General features: G+C 32.7%; 1 long non-coding RNA gene across 1 annotated transcript; it reads left to right on the top strand.

The window, feature by feature from the left end:
* The first annotated feature begins 7,617 nt into the window (after nucleotides 1-7,617).
* On the top strand, nucleotides 7,618-8,899 carry LOC148788125 (uncharacterized). The gene is made up of 2 exons (XR_016065593.1): nucleotides 7,618-7,773; nucleotides 8,423-8,899. It is a non-coding gene; the product is annotated as an uncharacterized LOC148788125 (long non-coding RNA).
* The last annotated feature ends 738 nt before the right edge of the window (nucleotides 8,900-9,637 follow it).

The following is a 9,637-nucleotide window of genomic DNA, read 5'->3' as shown; positions in this document are numbered from 1 at the left end:
GCCCTCTGAGATGGTTTAGACTCTTTAAGTATATAACCATCGTTATTGGTCGAATAGAAAATGGTTTTCTTTGTCGATCAATAGAGCAAACACATCTCAAGTATTAAGCATAGTTGTCTGGTTCAGGATGGGAATTGACGCCCAATTCCATGTGCTAGACTAAGGCTGGGAGATGGTCGATGGAAGGACCGTATTTGTGTGGAACTCGAGAGCCTAAATATTCATGCCAATATTCACCTAGTTTCTAGTGCCATGGACCGTTGCTAGACGGCCACCCATGGCGACGGACGTTTTCGAATAATGGTTAATTGAAAAAAATTAATTAAATTAGATTTAATTAATTAATTTGTTGAGCACAATGTCGAAGTCTCGCTTAGGGTGAACCCAAAGAGTCACACAAATCACTATGGAATTGGTGAAATTAATTTGGAATTAATTCGAGAAGAAACGAATTAATTTAATTGGATTAAATTAATTTAAGGAGAATATATAAATGATTGGATCATTTATTTAATAATTCATTTGATGAATGATTCAAGAATTAATTAATTAAATTAAATAATTTTAGGCATAACACCTTTAAATTAATCGAATTAATTTATTAAGTATGGCTTAATTAATTGATTGGATCAATTAATTAGTGTTTGAGCTTAGATTTATTTAATTGAATTAAATGAATCTTTGGACATAATTAGGCTAAAAATTAATCTAATTAGTTATTGTCCAATGGACTTTAGTTGGGCATGATTTAATTTGATTAAATCAAGCCCGATGCATACTTGAAATTCAAGCTCATTTGAGGGAGGTTGGAGCAAATTAAGGAGTTAAAACTGCTCACCATGATGAACATGACAGAATGGTTATTTGATCATGGTTGGAGGTTATATGCATGTGCGTGTATAGGTTGCGTTGGAGGCAAACTTGGTAGTTATTGAATTTTGAATTCAATTGTATGTAGTATACAAAACTATACACATATCCAACATAACCATGACATGAGCCATGGAATTTTTTTAAATTTCTCTCTCAAAATCTTCTCCTTTTGGTTCTATATTGAATTTGATTCAAGTTAGAATATAAAATAATCCAAAAAACAGTACACAATAGTGTTTGTTTGGAGTTGTTTTTCTTCTTGTTCTTTGTTCTATCCAGAAATTGAAAAAAAGAGTTATATCTATTTCATAGTGTGGTGTGGACAAATTAGAGGGGTTCTAATTTGGATCCTAAAGTGAACAAAAGAGGAGCGAAAAGGGAAACAACGCACGTTGTTGCTCATCTATAGAAACAAAAGGTAAAATTACATGTTGTAATTTATGCTTTTTTTTTTCATCCTTTAGCCATATGTCTAGCATGCTTATATATTTGTTATTATGTTTTTGACAAATACCAAGCGTCTGAAAATTTCAAAAGGAACACCCCTTTGAACCGTTTTCATTAATTTTTTTATTTCACGCTTTCGCCATGTTCTCGGGCCATACCGATTCTTTCACATATGACTATCAAGGAGATTTGGTCTAAAAATACGGGTTTAATGCAATTTATTCTCCTATGATATTGAAAATGAGCACCCCATATAAAAAACATAATATGCTATTTTATGGCTTTTCGGTCGTACATTCACCTCTTTTAATAGAAAGATGATATCCCCTCTGGCTAAATAATTATGTAATAACAGGCCTTTCTTGACATTGCTAAATAATTCAAATACCCAGCTTTTAAAGACTTCAAGAGTCTCTGCAAAACCAAAATCATGGGTACATAACACAAAAGAAGCAGAAAAATTAGTTATACAGCAAAATCTTGAAATAGAAAAGCAAATTTGCCTTGTCACCTGCAAGATAAAAATATTTATTTGAAAGAATCTTTTATATTCATATATGTATTTACAAATAAAATGCAATATCAATTTTTAATAGAAAAAGATTTAGCAACCTTAAACTCACTAAGTACTGACAAGTATCTATTTACACATCCAGCATGCTGGATGGAATACAAAGGTATACTCATTATACTCTTAATCTAAGAATCCATAAATCATTAGTTTTCAGCTTATGCACAGAGGTGGATTTCTACTTGTTTCCTATACTCTGGTTTTCCTCTTGGATATTGAATATTTAAGTGTCTAGCATAAACAAATCAACATACACACACAAACGAAGCCTACATAATGACAGTTGGGTACTATTCTGTTATCACTAGATTCACTACTACAGAATAATTTTAGGGGGGAAAAGAAGCTTGTAGAAGTAAGAGATAGAAACAACTTCAGCCTCAACCAATAAATTATTTATTCATATTCACTACCGGCATTAAACTTCAAAGACAACAATCTTCCACAATAAAAATGCTTAACCTCCAAATCAACAATTACAAAAAGGAGAAAGAAATTAGTAATCAAATGAATTTTCGAATCGATATTCCATAAACAAAAGGATTTTATTTATGGAGGGACCCTTAGCACCATTTAGGCCCTCTTATTCAGAGAGTTCCCCATTGACCTAGTGTTACGGGATTACAGGAATCCAGCAGGTTATGGGCTGTCATTCACGTGGGTCAGTGGCAATGGCCTTCTATCACTGACTTCGAATGTCTGGAGATCTTGCAAGTACTACCTATCATTCATGGAGGTAATGACCGAATTTTGTGACGGTTCTCAGGCAATATTGTCACCACACAAGCCCTCTATCGCTTATTTGATTCCCCGGGTCCAAAAGTGGCACATGTTCATTCTCTGGTTCGTTATTCAGGAAAAGCTTGCTACGACGGACAAGCAATGTCTATAACATTTAGGAGGATGCGTCCTATATACTGAGGACAACTTGTAGACACACACGCATTTGTTCTTTCATTGTCAGTATAGTAGATGTTTGACTATTATCAGATGAACTATTCGATTTCTCTAGCCTAACAGACAGTGGTGGATGGATATTGAATGGGCTTTTAGGAAGTGGAGGGGTAAACACATTATTAACATGGCATATCGTGCGCTACTTGGGGCATGCGTTTACCACATTTGGAGGGAACGCAACATGAGACGGTTCGAGCACATTTCGAAGTCACCGACTACGTTAGCTAGCTTAATCATAGAGGACGTCAGACTACGGATTCTTAACAAAAATCTTCCTAGCTTTGTTAGCTCTAGTACACTTTATAGATTATGGCGTATTCCTTGGTCTGTCGAGGGATAACATATCATACTAGCACTGTTGTATTATACCTTCTTTTTCCATTTATGAAATTTACCTTTCCTAAAAAAAAATAAGATAAGAACTAAGAGGCACACAGACCCTATCCCAATAAAAAAATACAATCATTCACAAGGTTCAATAAATTTGTGATCATCCATGTTAATCCAATTAACAAAATAATATATTTATTTCCAAAATAAACATACACCAAATATAACACAAACCATTCATTATAACTATGATATCCAATCCAAGGAGTTATATGAAAAATAATGCAACCTATGGACATAAGTGCAACTCATGTAAAAATCAATTATTGTTTGAAAATCCATCCAAAGTAATTTTAGTAATTTAATTTTTAAAATTATCAAATCTTCACTAAAAAGTTAAATTCACCAAAATTAACTGTTTCAGAAAAATGTTCAGAATATTTAGAAAAATAAAAAATTCTGAAAAGACAAAAAAATTCTCGCACACCCTAACTAGAGACTGCATAGGTGTGAGTCGGCCCTTGCCCGCACGCGCCAGGTGCCCGCCCTGCTCAAACGTGTGCGCTACCTGCTGCTTGCATGGTAGCGGGAGCACCTGGCAGCCGGCCGACAGGCAGCGGCTGTCTGCTGCATTTTTCGACTTTTTTTTGAAATTTTTTATTTTTTTTCTGCAATTTCTAGAACAAAAGGAATCAATTAAATTTCAGAAATTTCAAATCTCAAAAGTTTCACATGTCTAAAATTAAATGCAAAATTAAAACATCTAAAACCTTAGATCTCTAGGATCGAAAGATAAAACATAGAGATGAAGAATGTTAGGGAAAAAGAGAAGGATGAAATTTAGAGAGAAAAGAGGCTAGTATGTGTTGTGTGTGTGGCTAGGGCTTTTTATATAGGTATATATTATGACCTAATCATATATATACAAGGAGTGCTAACCTAGTTAGGCTCCAAAACTTCAAAAACTCTAACGCTAGCACCCCATGGTACGAAATTGGAGCTCCCAAAATCAACAAATATTCTCCAAAAAAGTCCTCTTTGACTTAGCCAAAGTCTAACCAAGGCCTTGGGCTTGTATTTAATGGATCGGGCTCAATTAATTAAAATTAAGTCAAGCCCACGTCAGCTTTAATTAAATATAATTCAATTAGAAGCTCAACATTAAACTCCTCATCTTTTAATCTAATTAAAAGATCCAAGTCCATGCTCTCTCTTTCAATTTATGAATCGGACCCAATAAAACTAATTCAATTAATTTTGATGGCTAACTTAAATTCTAATTAATCTAATTAATTAAATTTCAAGCCATCCATCCAATGGATTGGTTTAAAGCTCCAAAGATTAATTTAATCCAATTAAATTAATCCAACTCTTATGGAATTAATTTTAAATTAATCCCATCCTGTTATAGTAGTAGGGTGTGACTCTATTGGTTCACTCTCAATTAAACTTGAGCGTGTGTGATTAATACAATTAATTAAATCTAATTTAATTAATTATTTTCGATTATCCCATAATTGGAAATAGCTTGCTATCATGGGAGGTCGTCTAGCAACAGTCCATGGCACTAGAGCCTAGGTGAATAGTGGCGTGGACATTTAGGTTCTGAGTCTATAAGAGTTCGATCCTATTGTCAAGCGTTTCCTAGTCTTAGTCTAGGACATGGAATTGGGAGTCGGTTCTCATTCTTGATTGGACAATTGTGCTTGATACTCGAGACACTTTTACTCTACTGATTCAATCTAGGAAATCTACCCCTGATTCATCATTTGCTTTGGGCAAAGACTTTTAGAGTTTAAACCATCTCAGTATGCATGGGAGAACTCACTGTCATATATTGACAGCGGACAAATCATATCTTGGAATCCACCATCCTTGTTGTATACATCAACTGTACTGGATCAGGCTTATGATGCTCATACCTCATGACACAACCACCGCTCGCCATATCCAAGATACAGTTTTTGTATGCACGTGACTGCCATGATTTTTTAAGTCCGAGGACTAATCTACTACTATCGAAATCGAGAATCCCTGTTATACCAACCAAGCTTTAAGAGACTTCCATATGACGGTCCTGCGAGTCAGTTTAGTCAGTTGACTATATTGCCAACTAACCTACTAAAAATGCACAAATGACCTACGTCACCTGCCGAGGAAACATGATTGCAGTACTTAGTGCAAGTCTCTATAGGATCCTCGATGCTCTATCTCGCGGTCCTCAACTTGGAACGTATTAAACCGACCTTTAGGAGTTGGTTTCATGGATGCCAAACCTATGCAACCCAACTCCGCAGGTTTAACCTTTCAATCTATGGGTATTTCTTTGTGACACTAAAACCTCGTTCAATATAAGTGGTAAGCATAACAAAATATACTGCCAACTTGATGAATTCTTACTGTATTCATCAATTCAATATTATTTGACAAAGATTGGCGAATGACAAACAACCAATCCAATTGACTTCTGGCCACCCATTCCAATTGACTTTTGGCCACCCATTCCAACAATATTAGTCACAACTCCAATAGAGCCTTGCATCAAAAAAGTGAAAGAGTATTTGCATGACCTTTGTACTATAAAAGATCTGGGGGCATCTAAATACTTCCTCGGAATGAATTGGCCAGGTCTTCACAAGGTCTGCTAGCTACATAAAGCAAATACATTTATGACATTGTGAGGGACACAAGATTTGAACAAGCAAAGAGCACTAGTACTCCTTTACCAGCAGGATCAAGCTCACTACATAATGTGGAGATTTATTATTAGAGCCCTCAAAATACAGGAGATTAATTGGGAGGATACTGTACTTAAGCTTTACCCGGCAAGATATGTCTCATGCGGCTCAACAGTTGAGCCAGTTTTTGCAATATCCATGCCAATCTCACTAGGATACAATTGTGCATTAGTAAGATATTTGAAGGACTGTTCCACGATAGGTTTGTTCTTTCCTTCAGGTAATGTTCTGCATCTAACTGTCTTTTGTGATGCAGAATGTGTTGAATGCTTAGATAATAGAAGGTCCTTGATAGGGTTATACATTTTCTTGGGAGGTACTAAAATGCATGAAAAATTGTCTATAAAACCCCTTACAACCATTGCATATATAGATATATTTATATAAAGCAAGGGAAAATTTTGTCAACCAAAAATTTCCAAAACTATAATGTTGCTTAAAATCAAACATTGTATCATTTTAGTCCAGTAGGTCAGTCCATATAATTTTGTTTTGATGTAAAAACAACTTTTCCTTGTAATTCTAGAGGCACGGGGTTTCTGAACCCATTTTTTAATATTTTCACTACAAGAAAATAGGGTATCAGAGACCAAAATTTAGAGACAGAATGAAATCCGTCTTTATCAGAGATGAATTTAGAGACGAAACTATTTTTTATGATAAATTATTAATATTTTTATTTTAGAGAAGGATTTATAATTTTGCTAAAATATGATACATTCCGTCTCTATTTTCGTCTCTGATACTATTAAATGATTGCTTAAAAATCGAGATGGCTGAGACTTGATTTTTTCCGTCTCTATTTCCGTAGCTAATTTTTTTTTAATTTAGCCACGGAAATTTCCGTCTTTGATGGTGTAAATAGGAATTTTTTTATTTATGAAAATATTAAAACACAAAAATAAGAATGTTTTTATTTATGAAAATAATAATTAAGTTGTAATTATATGACATGATAATATATATATTTGCATAATTATAATGTATTATTTCATTTTAATTAATTACAATAAAACTAAAAGTAAACTTTTTATTAATTTATTTTTATTTTTGAATTTTTTATATATTTTATTTTGGATAATAATAGTGATGGTTGAATAATTTTAATTATTATTTTATTATATATATAATGAGATAAAAAAATTAATCAATAATTACGATATCTTAAAATTTAGTTACTCGATTCACACCAAGTTTAAATATACATAAGACCGTGTCCATTAGATCATATTAGACGGTTTGATTTAAAATCACATGGCCTGATTCTATGATACACCGACTTGAATGATTATTTTTATATTTTGAGTACAATATCTTGCCATCCGTATATCCAATAAGTTTAAAACTTTACCAAGTGTATTTTTTTGTAAATATGATCATATCTAACGGTCTGATTTAAATTTTGATGGTCCGATTAACCTATGTTGTTCAATAATGTAAGATGATAGTTATATCAATGTAATACTAACATTTATAAATATATAAATTTACTACAGATTGTGAACATATATTAATCTCAGCTATAAAATATTTTTATATATTATATATGATATTATGTTGTATTATATATTTATACTTATATTATATAAATAACTAATATATTTAATATTTATTTAATTTATATAAAATAAATTATAACAGTAAATATATATATACATAACTAAAACAATCCAAATTGACTACTTTGACTCCTTAAAAGAACCCAAAAGAACCTCTCTCTCCTCAACTCTCGAATTAGCCCTCTCTCTCCTCTAACCCTTTCTCTATCTCGCGACCGAGAAGAACAAAGCAGATCTTTTGCTCGTTAGCAGACGGCTCCGGCTCTATCGGCAAACTTCTCTCCGACGACATTAACAGGTAATTTTTGTTCTTTGTAATTCTTTTTTACAGTTTGTAGGTGAAATTTTAATTGATTTCAAGGTGTTTGTTAAAATGCCCGATTGAACACCCCAATGTTCTTCTCGTCGAAATATTTATTTTTTTTGCTAAAATATGTTGAAAATTGAAAAACTTGGCCGATTGACATGCGAAATATTTTTCTCAAATTTTTCTAAAATATGCTGAATTTTTTTTTCTAAAATATGTTCGAATTTTTTTTTCTACTCGTTAAAATCACATGTCCAAGGACAGGTTTGGTTTGTGACTATACTGATTTGGTAAAAGCATTTATCTCATAATAATGTGCAGAGTTGACTATACTGACTATATTCCTCTGGCCTCGAGTAAACATCAGTATTTCTCTGCATGTACATATACAAAACAGTGGTTATTGATTTGTTATTGCTTGTTGAACTAGAAAAAACCATAAATCAAACATATCTTTATTTACGTTTGCCAAAACTTGAATTTCCTTTAGGAAATAAATTATGAGTGGAGTGCAATATCAGCATCTGTTTTTGTTTTTGCTATGTCCTAAATTGCATCCACATTCAGCTTTCAAAAATGGGTTGTACTGAAGTTTCTTCACAGTCTTCATTCGATATCTCAACTTGGTATGATATCACAGGAGGTCCTTCTAAAGGACACTTATATGGATTTGGATGTAGTTCCTCATCTACAAGTTCAAGTTCTGTCAGTTCTACTCTTAAAGCATCTGACCAGAAGATTAATGAGTTAACAAAAGCTGTGGAGGAATTTTCAAGACGAGAAGAAGAAAATAGAAAATTGCTTGAAATTGCTCTTGAAGAAGCTCGAAAGAGGGAGGAAGAGGCTCAGAAGAGGGAGGCAGACCTACAAGAATTAGTTTGAAAATTACTTCAAGATGTGGGATACACAAATCATCAATTTGCTGTTGGGTCTGGACAACAGGAGCAACAACATTCCAAGAAAGATAATTAGTTTATTTTTTCTATTGGTTGCTTATGACTTAGTGTATGTTGATTTGGGTTGTACTTTGACTTATGTTTGTTGACTTGGTAGTACAGACATTGATATTATTTGGTAGTATTTGGATGATGACATTAATTATATTAGTTTTGTTGTATTATGAGTTTCTCTTTTGTTAATATTTGTTGTTCTTGTTTGGAAAATTCAGATTTTGGTATTGATGGAATGTATTTGATGGTATAATAACCAGGATATTAATTTCGGTACAGAAATTAAAAAATCTGCCCAATAAAAGAAAATTTATTTTAGAGACGGAACTCCTACTTTCAGAGATGAAAATTTCCGTCTCTGATACCCTGTTTTCTTGTACTGCCATATTTATTTTCTATTTATGTTGTAATTTTAGAAGATTTTTTGTTTAAAAATTTGTGATATTTTTTTTATTTAAACTTTTTCCTTCAATTTATTTGTTCAAGTGTCCTTTTATCCGGAAAATTCAAGAAGTTCACTAAATTCATAATAATTATATTTATGTAATTGATCAAGTTAATATCTAAATAATTGCCCAAAGATAAATTATTTCAATTAAAACGGTTATATTTTTCTAAATTTATGTACAAGGGACCAATTTGCAAATAGAAAATAAACAGTGAGGGATCAAAATGATTTCTTTGCAAAAAGGAACAAATTTTATAAGGGTAATATGGGAAAATAACCTGTCCGAAGGACTAATTTGAAGTAAGTTGAAAAGATAGGGACTATTTTAAAGTTGAAACCCAATGTCAGGACTCAAACAATTTTTGCCCCACATTATACTGACTAGAATGCCAAAGGAAATCATACACAGATAGAGACATATGCAAAGTATTTCTTTAGCCCCATAAAATAATGACAT

The sequence above is a fragment of the Sesamum indicum genome, linkage group LG5, assembly GCF_026168435.1.
Source record: "Sesamum indicum cultivar Baizhima isolate 11 linkage group LG5, ASM2616843v1, whole genome shotgun sequence".
In the NCBI taxonomy this organism is placed as follows: Eukaryota; Viridiplantae; Streptophyta; class Magnoliopsida; order Lamiales; family Pedaliaceae; genus Sesamum; species Sesamum indicum.
The sequence above is the reverse complement of the archived record's forward strand: the minus strand, read 5'-3'. Positions and strand labels throughout refer to the sequence as shown.